This window comes from Gymnoscopelus braueri, assembly GCF_963280865.1.
Source record: "Gymnoscopelus braueri genome assembly, chromosome: 4".
Classification (NCBI taxonomy): Eukaryota; Metazoa; Chordata; class Actinopteri; order Myctophiformes; family Myctophidae; genus Gymnoscopelus; species Gymnoscopelus braueri.
In genome coordinates this window covers 54269999-54283786 of record NC_137605.1, presented here as the reverse complement: position 1 = coordinate 54283786, position 13788 = coordinate 54269999, and the positions used below count along the sequence as shown (strand labels likewise).

General features: G+C 37.6%; 1 protein-coding gene across 2 annotated transcripts in view; it reads left to right on the top strand.

Moving 5' to 3' along the window:
- Nucleotides 1-1829, top strand: part of LOC308084209 (scavenger receptor cysteine-rich type 1 protein M130-like) — a 12224-nt gene extending 10395 nt beyond the window's left edge. For both annotated transcript variants that reach the window (XM_080426748.1, XM_080426747.1), the window contains exon 12: nucleotides 1-1829. This exon is cut by the window's left edge. The gene's annotated coding sequence lies outside the window, so the exon portion shown is untranslated.
- Nucleotides 1830-13788: the final 11959 nt, after the last annotated feature.

The following is a 13788-nucleotide window of genomic DNA, read 5'->3' as shown; positions in this document are numbered from 1 at the left end:
ATGGGGGGGCGAACCAGAACCTGGAGACCACCTAGTGGAGCTTTTAGGGACCGGCGAAGGAGCTTATAAATGGGGGTGAACCAGGACTTGGAAATCACCTGTGCTTAGGGGGGCCTGACCAAGACCTCGAGACCAGGACTTGGACACTACCTAGAGAGGCCTATGGAAGGGGGGTAAACCAAACCTGAAATAATATGCGTTCACCTGAATAGGTGTGGCACAAAATAATCCATTTGATAACCTTCTGTTTTGCTAAAACCCAACTCCCAAAAGATGAACATTGACATACAGGCTGTGGTCTTCGACTGTAAATAACAAACAAAACAAATACAATGTTTTATTTCCCTCACAACATTCTTTAACTATCCACATAACAGGATGTTATACAGATCAGATTGTTTTTTTTTGTATGGTAAAAGATTTAACTGCATCAAATGTTTATTAGTCATATGAAGTAAGATTGTTTTTTCTAAAAAAAAATAGATTCATACTGTAAGTCAAACAGTTCACTTGTTATAGCTGCAATCCGTACCTTTTATGTCCTAGAGAGCTTTGAACCGCTATCTCCCACATCATTAGAGATCAAACATCAGTTCCGCTGATTCAAGAAGGAATCCCCACTTGGTTTAGGGACACATTGCACTTATGAGCTTCAGACGGTACATCTGGAATGGAAGAGTAGGGAGACCAACTCCAACCACTGCAGATGTACTAGTAATATTGTAATAACATTAAAATTATGTTTTAATCATTAAAATAAGTCACAGATTGCAGTTTTAAAACCGATTATATACAGACATGTAAAGTGGGAGTGAAAAATCATGCTGAGGACTGTCTGGACGAGGGACAATTTGTTGCCTTGTTATTATTATTATTTTTCAATGGCTGCTGCCTGATGTTAATTTAATGTTTTTTTTTCAAAGTTACGTAACAAAATACGTTCACGTCCACTGCAGGATCAGTCTAGAAACGCAGCCTTATCGGCATTAACATTGTTCAATTACATTGCATATAATGCAATTATGTGCTTTCGGTATCATGACTCATGTCTGTATTTTACCCAACAAATATATTTTTTTCCACTGGAATCTGTCTGGTGTTATTTTATGACTTGTATAGAGATATTAAACTTAGTTTACTGTCTAGTGTATAGCATAGTGTAGGCATAGTTCACCCAAAAAAAGAAATTCCATCGATTAGTCACCCCATGGAGACTTTAATTCATGGATATTTTTTTGTTTTTGTCGCATTCCTAAACCAATAGTTTGATGACCAGCAGTCATCAAACTATGGACCAGCGGACCGGTAGGCAACACAAAGGAGACTCTTTGTGTCTCCTACCGGAACCGCTGCCGGTCATTATTATTTGCTTAGGAATGCGACAAAAACAAAAAAATAATAGATAGGAAAAAAAAGTCATTTTGGGGGTGAACTATCCAAGTTACTTTACTGTCTAGTGTTACTTTATGACTTGTATCTATGTTAAAGTTACTTTACTGTCCAGTGTTACTTTATGACTGTTATACATATTACAAATAGTTTACTGTCTAGTGTTACTTTATGACTGTTGTAGATGTTAAAGTTAGTTTACTGTCATATTATCGTATTCTAAAATGTTATGATCGCTTGTATGTAGAGTTTTGGTGTGCTGTGTATCTTTAATCAGTTTAGTACTGTTTCCATATAAATAAGTTATTACTTTTTTATTTCCTTTAACAATGATTTTTCTTTTATAAAGCTAACGAAAATGACAAAAACAAATTAATGATACGGTTCAGCTTTTAGTGTTGCATTCATACATAATAAATAAATAAATAATTAAAGCAGCATTGTGTCTGGATGCTTTGTATTGTTGTATTTATATTTTTTTCATTAAACAATATTTTAGATAAATTGAGGGTCAGAAAATGTAAAACCATGTATTAATAACATAAAACCAACACTAATACAAACTCTTATGATGTATCATGCAATGAGCTTCACAGCACCTCAGCAGTCAACTTACTTCCCTGTCATAGTCATCCTTATCAGAAAAAGATACACCACACCGTGGTGTCATCTGTAAACGTATAAATCATTAACAGTATTAGTGTTGAATATAAAACAAGAGGGTTTTATTTGTCACTTACTCATACAGATACAAGCAGCTAAATGTTATGTTTGTTTTTGTGATCATAATAGTCAGTCGTAGTCAGTTTCAGCCTGTATGAGCGTTACATTGATTTCACACAGAGCCACAAACATTCTACAATAAGGCCATTTCAAATTGAATCTCTATCTCCTCAGATTCAGACCCGTTCTTTATTGGTGACCTTAATAGTCTGGCTATCTTTTCATATAATTTATAATTCATATAATTTAATATAGGCCCACAATGGGAACAAGCCCTCAGGGATATTTCGTGTTATCCTTTTAGCATTGCTTTTTTAATTATGCTTGCTGTACTGTTTGCAATTTGTTAATAAAGTATTCAATCAATACATCAATCCATCAATACATCAATCAATCAATCAATCAATCAACCAACCAACCAACCAATCAATCAATCAATCAATCAATCAATCAATCAATCAATCAATCAATCAATCAATCAATCAATCAATCAATCAATCACTTAGCTATATTTGCCCACATTTAAATAATCCTGTTTGATCAAAACACATGCACCATTAAAACAAATAAGTGCAAAGTCAAGGTCTAAGCTCTGGTACCCAACCATCATATGCAACCCATGACTGCCACCTAGTGGCAGTCCTGTAGACAGCTGAGGAATACATGCTCCTGAAATATAAAATATGCTTAAAGCCTACCACTATGGTGACGTTGTGGTATTGTAGTGACATCACTGTATGATGTTAACCAACATCACAAACAATGAAAACATGGGTTGTGTATGTGGTCAGTAACACAGGGAATAGGATGCTTTTAAACATACTGTACATCTCCCCACTTTCTTTTGTCTGTTCTATTGCCTAAAGTAAAAACAGCAGGTAATTGATATCATTAAATATGTAATTTATGTTTTTTAACATTAATTGATGGTCATTGTATTGTAAGTATGACTTCATTCATCATTTTACTGGATCATATTGAGAGAACCAAGAAAGTGACATAACATACTGTGACACAACAACATACTGTCAGTCGACTGTTTTAATGTGGACACAAGAATACATCCATTCAACATACTTTAAACACTTACACAGTATCATCAGGTACTTACAGTATTTTTTTGTTGGGCCAGAAGGATTGGATTTTCACATGCATGCAGGCTACAATACAACGGTGGCAACATTGCAGCCAGTGAAATGATTGTACTTTCTCAACAATAAAAAGAAAGTATGTACTCAAAAAGCCGTAACGAAACCAAAACAGCAAAAACACTATAAATAACTTATGTTGAAAAATAGGGGGGGGGGGGGGGGATAACTGAATTGCATCTACACAGCATTTTGATTGAATTCTTTATTAACAGTTTGCAAATAGTACAGTGGTACGATTATACAATGGTGCTAAAAGGATAACGCAAAAAAGCCCTGAGGGCTTGTTTCCATTGTGGTCCTGTGTATTCAATTCATCGAGACATTTAAAGACAATAGTCTACAATAATATACAATAATATACAAGACATCATCACTAGTGGCAATAACACGTATATGTACAGTAAAGAGTTGGGGTTGGGGGGGTCATTTCAATAAAAGGAGAAATCACACCAATTTAATTGATAAGCAAAATGTTTATTAGATAAAGTGCAGACTCCATTAGCATTTAACATGCATAGATTATGGATAGGAGAGAAAAAAAAATGCATGGAGTCTAGATGCTGATGGTGGCAGTGCAGAAGAAGCACCTTCCCTTATCAGATCTTGGACTTGGAGAATGGTTTAGAGGCAGTGATATTTGATAGAACGCAGCCCAATCGCTCATTGGCTGGCTGCAGATTGGTTGTAGAATTAAATTAGTTAGTAGTGCTCATGCTTAGATTAGTGAATGAAAGGATTTTGACAGCGTGGGAAAACTGAAGTAACGCAGGCTATAGCCAAGTGCTGCTAACATGAAAGCGTGAGAGAAGAGATCTTCCTTATTAAATGTACGCTTAGAGCTACAATTCTGGTGTTAAGCCTAGACGTTACTAAGACCAGTTTGCAGACAGGTGCTCTTTGCATCTACATGCAGTTTGACCAGGTGTTTGTCGGGAAGTCGGGAAGTGCAGCAAGAGAATCACCTCTTCTCACAGATGAAGGATCTTGCATATTTACAAAACTTATTATACAATGTTTTCATCTCATGCCAGTAGTATGCACAGTTGAAGTTTTCATTCTTATCAGGCTGTCCTGGACCCCAGTACCTGCAGAATAAACAACATAATGTATTATCAGTCACTCACACAATACAGTAGATTTACAATAGGGAAAAAAAGAAAAGTAAAATATCTCACCCAGCAGTCAGTGGTGTTCCATTTACCCATGTCCATTTGCCTTCAGTCTTATGCAGTCCAATCCAAAACATCTGGGAAAAACTGTCCAATCGTTTGATGGATTCCTGATCATTTGTACATGATTGAATCATATAATTTTCAGTAAAACATTGAGGTTTTCACTATAGGCAAGGAATGACATGGACACCTGGGCACGCATGCACGCGCAAACACACACACACACACACACACACACACACACACACACACACACACACACACACACACACACACACACACACACACACACACACACACACACACACACACACACACACACACACACACACACACACACACACACACACACACACACACACATACACTAACCTGTTCTTCTTTACTGTTAATGATCACCAGATCTGCTCCTGGTGTCTTCAGACATTGTTGTCTACTTTCCTCCCAGTTTAACCTTTTAGCAGAGAGGTAATAACATCTCCATCCAAACTCCTTCCATCCACTGGGACACTGGGACAACTTGACTAAACATCAAACGGAAGTTTTACTGATGGATTTCCAATGCACTGATAAATAATAATAATAATAATAATTAAATTGGAATCCCATGTTGAGGGTCGCCATCCCCCTTATTTATTTTCTCTGTTGAAAATACCATAGGGTCATCTTAGATCGCGTCAAGAAGTACTGTGTTCCATTAATAAACAAATCAGCCCTGCAATTTTACTCATATGGATATGAAGCATCAACTGACAGTGAAAAAGTACAAATTTATCCATAGAACGTTTTTTTTCTCCAAACACAGACGTTATCAAATGTAACTCAATATCATAACAGTCACTCACAGAGTCACATACCTGACAGAATCGTGGGGCTTCTATATTTTTGGAACACAGTTCTTATATGACGCAATCTAAGATTTCCCTACGGGATTTTCAATCTTATATTAAAATTGCCTTAGGGGAGGACCAGCTGGCGGTCACGCTCATGTCACTATGACTCAGCCATAATCATATAAGGAGTTCCCAATGCAGCGATGCCCAAAAATGGAGTGTGTTGTCTAACCTCAATGTGTCGTCATGGCATCAGGCACAAACAAATCAGTCAGCTCCACTTATAGGCACAGAAGGGGGCATGCCCATATATGGGCATATACCGATGACAGATACTCTTTTCCATCTTTTAACTCTTTGACTGCCAGAGTATTTTCATAATGTACTCACCCAGTGCCAAGCGATTTTCGTGTTTTTAGTAGTTTTAAAGTTGTCATAAAAGTTTAGATCCATATTTATCGATCGATTCACTGTGTGTTTCCGGAGAAGGAGTCTCTGACTATTGCTCCGGATGCAAAACATTGCACCCGGAGCTAGTGTCCCCTTTGCTACAGGCCGTTGGAAACACGCGTCTCCTCGGAAAAATGGACACAAAGAAAAGAACAGAGATACAGGCGAAAGAAAAAAAAACTACAAACATGGAGTCGACGGGAACGGAATGACGTTATATCCACTATTTCCGTATCCGTTTGTGCTACAGTTTTACTGCTCCCTTCGGATTCAAGATTAGACGTGATCTTCTCTAAAATAACAATAATTACAAACGCGTGTCTAACGTGTCGACGGCCAAGTGGACAAACTAGCAATTGACTCGATAACGCGTCGACAGCAGTCAAAGAGTTAACAGGCCACTACACAGCCTTTTTAAAGCCAGTCCTATATTGTGCTGATCAGAGCAATGGTCACCGAGTTATGACCATTTGAAATGTTAGACACTGTAACACTACTGTAGTGCCCCATGGGTGTGCAAGTTAGGTTTTTTGGTGTGACTATTTGCATGGCCGACCCCTAAACAGTGTTTGTGACATGTTTGGTGTGGATTGGAGCAACGGTGTGCCTGTGGCCCCCGAGGGCCCAACGTGGCCCCTGGGGGCCACACGTGGCCCCTGGTGTGACTGTTATCATGGCAGATCCCTGAACAAAGTGCAGATTGGAGCAACAGTATGCCAGTAGCACCCATACCAGGGGCCATACCCATACCACCTAACTCCACAAGTTGGAGTTGTCCGACAGTTTTAGGATCCAATGGTGTTTAGGAGGTTTAGTCAGAAGCACTTTTTTAATACTTTTCATTGGTTCGATATTTGTAAAACCCACACCCAGACGTAAAGGGTGTTCAACAGCACTGATTTATTTTAAAAAAAAGTTAAAAAGTTGTAAAATGGAGATAGCTGGTTTCTGCCGGACAACGACGATATGCTATTTATGTCTACATTTATATTTAAGAAAACTGCAATTAAAAAAAAACCAAAATGATGAAGGTTTACTCTAACCTCGCGTCACCAGCCTTTCCACCGCTGAGGAAAGCCTGATATTCGTTCTAAACTGAGCCATGTGATCCGGTTTAGAAAAAAAGAAAATAACTATCATGTTCCGGTGGTGTGTTCCGGTGGATCTCGCATTGTTTTTGTTCCCCACATAATACGAATCAATGAGTTTAGTCTCGCTAGTCGCACTACGATTATTATACCAAAAGAAACAAAACGATTATACCAATTTAAAACAATTTTAAACTAGGGGAATCAATTTGGAGGTGCACGGCACCAGAGGTTCCGGTGGTTGGTTCCGGCCACCTGATGACATAAGGTTATTTACGTCCAGACCGGATCAGAAACCCGAAAATGGTATTGATCCCAGGCTAGTTTTGCCATACATCCCTAACAACAATTAATATATCAATAATACACAAAAAATGTTTCCTTAAAAAAAGTGTGTAACCTCTCTCACCTGCTTTCTCTCTCTTGTTTACTTCTTGTTGTAACTCGTTTATTTCCAGGGTCAGGATGTTGTAGCTGGACTGCAGCTGGTCTGTGTCCAAGGTGAAGTTGTTATAATCGGTTTCCAGCTGTTTTACCTCCAGGGTCAGGTTATTGTAGTCGATCTGTAGTTGATCAAAGGCTGAACGATCTGCAAAGGACCAAAAGGTGATGATAATAAGTTTATTGCTGCTGTTGATGATGATAACAAACATCTGTGTGTGGAAAAGAAGCTTTGAGAAGAAGAAATGTCAATGTTCCTGATCAGGTGTGTTTTTATGTGAACAGGTCTCAATTATATATTTCTAATATAAAGATATATACAGAATATTACAGGAACAACGGGTTATTATCGGCAGTGGCTCAGGAGGAAGAGCGGCCGTCTTAGAAATCTAAAGGTTCCAGGTTCCATCCCCGGCTCCTCCTGGCTATGTGTCAAAGTGTCCTTATAGCCTACTGCCCCTAATTGCTCCCGATGAGTAGGTTGGTGCCTTGCATAGTTTCCTCTGTGTGTGTGTGTGTGTGTGTGTGTGTGTGTGTGTGTGTGTGTGTGTGTGTGTGTGTGTGTGTGTGTGTGTGTGTGTGTGTGTGTGTGTGTGTGTGTGTGTGTGTGTGTGTGTGTGTGTGTGTGTGTGTGTGTGTGTGTGAAAATACATTGACTAGTGTATGGATTTGAAAAGTCCCAAAGTTATGTGTAACCTACCAAAGTTTGTTGCAGCGACAGACCACAAGCCATTGATATCCATAATATAAAAAAAACTCAGCGAGACGTCACCATGCATACAAAGACTAATAATGAAGCTAACGTTATGATTTCGAGCTGATATAGGCTACACAGCAGGAAAACACATTGTGATGGCTGATGCTCTGTACAGGGCAACGACACAGAGTGATACACCAGTGAGTTCTACAGAGACTGATGTTCAATCACATGTGAACATGATTGCAAAATCACTACCTGTGTCAGACAGAAAATCTAAGCAGATTGCAGCAGAAACGGAGAAGGACCCAGTACAGAGGGTCAAGAAAAATCTGAAAGAGAAGAGGTGACTGTCAATAATATTACAACGTCAGAGCAGAGCTGAGTGTGATAAATGGACTTTTACTCAGAAAAAACAGAATTGTCATTCCTCAGTCACTGAGAAAAGAGATGTTGAAAAGACTACACGAGGGGCCCCTCGGAATGGAAAAATGCGAGAGAAGAGCCAGAACAGCAGTTTATTGGCCAGGAATCAACGCAGACATTGACAAGATGGTCTCGAGCTGTGAAACTTGCCTGAAACATCACACAAAGCAGCAGAAAGAGATGAGACGACAAACTTGCCACCTCCAGCTGACCAGACACTTTCAGCACTATGTACTGAGAAGGTCTACGTGCCAGTCTAAACCACCTGACAGACTGGTCTTCTACAGAACAGCACAGAGCTGTATCCTTTTGCACATAAAAACAAAAACAAAACAAAAAAACTTAGCAAAGACAATTAAACACATTTAAAAAGAAAAGAAAAAAAAATATGGACATTGATATGTGTTTATGCATGTAAAAAGAAAGAAAGACAAAAAAGAGAAGATTGTATTTGGAATAGCAACAGTTGAAAAAAAGTTAATCCACAGAATGTTTTTATTGTGTAATTTCACAGAGTCTAACAGAAATGTTTAAATGTATTGTTATGTGGTTTACATGTAGCCTAAATAAAAAGTGATGTTACGATATGTGAGGATTTATAACAACCACTAGATGGCACCATCTACTAGGCTGCATAAGCGACCCTAAACAAACATTAGCAGATCTAGTATGTAACCTACCAAGAGACATGATGTACAGTATGCTGTTTGCTAGCTGCTACCAGTCCTAAATAAAGTGACATTGAAAGAACCCAAGTTTCTTCATTGATAGATTTACATCTTACAGACACAATCCAAATCCATTACAGATTGATAAGGAATGTGAATCAGAGTACAATTACAAAATAGAACTTAAACAGAAAATAAAACAAGTCAACTAAAACAATATATAATTAAATAACAATATAACTTAATTAAAACAGGTGCAATCACAGTTAAAAGTGTTAAGGACCATTGCTCTGAACTGACCAAATGATGCCAACGAGCTGATTTTTGAAGACTTTTGAAGACTTTTGAAGCTCATTCCAAGACATTGGGCTGCTGACAGAGAAAGCTGCCTTGCCCAGCTCTGTTTGAGGATGAGGAACCTTTAGCATTCCAAAAAATAGGAATAAGGAAGAATAAGAATAAGGAAGGCAGAAGGAAGGCGGTGGGGGGACCCACCTCGCGCTCGCGGTGGTCGCGAGGTGCGGGGGACTGGACTGATGTTATTATTTATTTAGGCCTATTAAAAAAAAAAATATATATATATATATATATATATATTTTTTCTTTTGGGGGGCTGGACTGAATAGTGGGGGGACACAGTGTCCTTTAATTAAACAGGTGCCGGCGCCACTGGGTTCGAGTCCCGTTCCCGACGATCTTTGCTGCATGTCTCTCCCCATCTCTCTCTCCCTGTTTCCTGTCTGTCTCTACTGTAAAACTATTAATAAAGGCCAAAGCCCCAAATATATCTTTACAAAATAAATAAAATAATAATCACTGGAGCGGGTCTGATAAGTGCTATATTGTTCTGTTCCAGCTGAATCAAATATAAGCAGGGAGCATTCCAGCATTGGCTTTAAATAAAAACGGGTACCAGTGTTTATCCCGCCTGTAATGACATTCTTGAATGCAGGTGCAGGTTTCAAGGGTGTTTAATAAAGTCCAACAAAGGAACAAGTGGGAAAGGCAAAGTTCAGAGAAACTATAAACAAGTACAAACACGGACGGGACCGTGTGGAGCTGCTAGAGTCTAGAGCCAAACAACAATACTGCCTGCTGACAGGGTGGAAGAGGGGGTATAGGAGTGGACTAAAGGGACCTGCATGCTACCAAATGAGGTGGTCACCCTATCACCCTTTAGGTGAGAGCGCTCTCTATGATAAAGAGAGCTCTCTCTATCACCACCGCGGTGATAAGGTGATAAGGTCAGTGGCGTTCCCAGGAATTACATTTAAGGCAGGCGAGATTTTTTTTTCTGAACAAAACCCCTCGACGGCCACTATTCGGTGTGAATTTTTTCACTGCCTGTTTTTCAGTCAGTCTTTTACTTTATTTTCTAGGGGAGGCTAAATTTGAGTTGGGCAGGCGGCCGCCTGCCTTGCCTCTATGGTGGGTACGCCACTGGATAAGGTGACCACCGAAAATGGTAGCATGCGCCCCCCCTTAAGGAGGAACAGGTGTGTAAAGTTAATAGGCTGGAGATGAGGACCTCTGGAATAAGGGCGTGGGCGTGGTCGTGACACCGCCTCCCAGTCAGAGAGGATAAACAATGAGTTCTCATAAAGTGCAGAGTGGTGGGTGGGTGCCATAATTATCTAATCCACCTTAAGGCAGAGTGGCACCTCAAGGCGCTGTAAAAGTGATGGAGCAGCAATCCTATAAACAATGTCACCATAGTCCAAGACTGAGAGGAAAGTGGCCTCAATAACAGTTTTTCTTTTACTGGAAAAGGGAAAACATGATTTATTTCTATAAAGAAAAAAAAAGTTGTCTCAGTTTAGAGACGAGATCGTCTACAAGAAAGAATGACAACCCCCCCCCCAGAAAAAAAAAACAGGTAACACTTTAGAATAACTATTCGTTATAAGTAGTTAATAGATCATTCATAAACTGTTAGTTAATGAGTTATTAATGACATGTTAAGCAATTGTTAATAGTTAGTTAAGGATTAATAACAATGCCTTATAACTACTTAATTGATCATTTATAAACCATTAGTTAATGAGTTATTAATGTCTTGTTAAATGTTTGTTAACAGCTAGTTAAGGAGTTGTAACCATGACTTATAGATAGTTAATAGATTAGTAACAAACTATTAGTTAATGAGTTATCAATGACTTGTTAAATATGTTTTAATAGTATGTTAAGGATTTATAAATATGCCTTATATATAGCTAATAGATCACTCACAGAGAATTAGTTAACTGACTTATTAACTGTATGCTGATTATTTATAACTATGTCTTATGAATGCCTTATAACTAGTTAATAGATCCTTTATAAACCATTGGTTAATGAGGTACTAATATCTTGTCAAATATTTGTTAACAGTTAGTTAAGGAGGTATAACTATCCCTTATAGATAATTTATATATTACTTACAAACTATTAGTTAATGACTTGTTAATAACTTGTTAAATATTTACTACCTGTATGCTAATGATGAATAACTATGCCTTATATATGTTCAAAGGATTATGAACAAGCTATTAGTAAAACACTTACTAATGGCTAGTTAAGTATTTGTTAATAGTTAATATATGTTATTGGGTAGTTATTCTAAAGTTGCAACTACTCCTCATTTACTAACATGAGTTAAGTATTTGTTAATGGTTAAGATATGTTATTGGGTAGGTATTCTAAAGTTGCCACTACTCCTCATTTACTAACTATTAACAAATACTTAACTTACCTTTTACAAATCAATTGTTAATGATTTGATTCCCATCTACTAATACCAGAGACACGTTGTACAACAGCAAATGGGTGGTACAGAAATTTGATGTGATACTGTGGACATATTTCACATTTTGGTACCTCAACCTTGCTCTATATTTTACAAAATAAATACCACAGATGAAATAATGAACAATGTATTTTTAATTAATACAGAAAACAGTTAAAAAATAACAAATGCATACATCTAAAATAACAATAGCAAATAAATAAATAGTCATATCAACAGTAATACAGTAATTAGAAATGGGACCAAAAGGGATACCTTCATAATCCCATCATAATCCGCCTCTACAGTCCAGATTACATATAGCTTTAACCAGTGGATATACAGCACACACATTAGCTTTAGCTTTATAGCAGGCCTTCTGCAGTAAGCAGTATGGCTACAGCAACACCATGTGCTAAAATTGTAGCTATGCTAATATTGTAGCTAACAGGCTAATAAGTGTTCCCAAATTATAAATCTTACTCTTTTTCATCAAACAAACACAAACAAATTCTTTATATTAACTAATAAACACAACAGTTCATACAGTTTGAATGGTTTTGCACTACATCACCTGAAATGCATAAAATACACAATGTATCAGATACAGCACAATGGTGTGTCTTGTTCACAATAACTGAACAACATCCTGCTCCTTTCAAAATAAAAGGCAGTTCAGCTTCAGAACTCCATTGAGACACACTGCCATCTACTGACACAAAGTGGTATTGATACTACACTACAGACTAGTGTAGTAAGTTGCATGAACTGCTGAACTGTATAGGACAATAAAATTAAAATACATGGAACATACATGGAACATACATGGAACATACGTGGAACATTGCCAAAAATGGTAGATAAGAAATGACAGATCTACAAGCTCACAGCAAGACGCATTGCAACATTTTGTGAGCTTGTAGATCTGCTATTCCTGATCTGATATTTATGGATGAAGAGAAACAGAAGAAAATAATTGCAACCTCACAAATTTCAAATTGAGGGTTATTGCTTCAAAAAAGGCCCAGTAAACACCTTGAGTGGCATTTTTCTTGAGTTTTTCTTGAGCTCACACTTGAGCTTGTAGATCTGCTATTTCTAATCTGCTATTTCTACTGAATGAAGGAAAACTGTTCAGTTCATGCAGCTATACTTGTCTGTAGTGTAGTACCAATACCACTTTGTGTCAGTAGATGGCAGTGTGTCTCAATGGAGTTCTGAAGCTGAACTGCCTTTTATTTTGAAAGGAGCAGGATGTTGTTCAGTTATTGTGAACAAGACACAAGAGAAGGGGCCATTGTGCTGTACACATTGTGTATTCTATTGTATGCATTTCAGGTGATATAGTGCAAAACCATGAAAACTGTATGGACTGTTGTGTTTATTAGTTCATGTAAATAATTAGTTTTTGTTTGTTTGATGAAAAAGAGTAAGATTTACACTTATTAGCCTGTTAGCTACAATATTAGCATAGCTACAATCTTAGCACATGGTGTTGCTGTGGCCATACTGCTTACTGCAGAAGGCCTGCTATAAAGCTAAAGCTATATTTAATCTGGACTGTAAAGGCGGATTATGATGGGATTATGAAGGTATTCCTTTTGGTTATTTCTAATTACTGTATTACTGTTGATATGACTATTTCTTTATTTGCTATTGTTATTTTAGATGGATGCATTTGTTATTTTTGTACTGTTTTCTTTATTCATTAAACATACATTGTTCATTATTTCATCTGTGGTATTAATTTTGTAAAATATAGAGCAAGGTTGAGGTACCAAAATGTGAAATATGTCCACAGTATCACATCAAATTTCTGTACCACCCATTTGCTGTTGTACAACGTGTCTCTGGTATTAGTAGATGGGAATCAAATCATTTGTAAAAGGTAAGTTAAGTATTTGTTAATAGTTAGTAAATGAGGAGTAGTGGCAACTTTAGAATAACTACCCAATAACATATTTTAACCATTAACAAATACTTAAC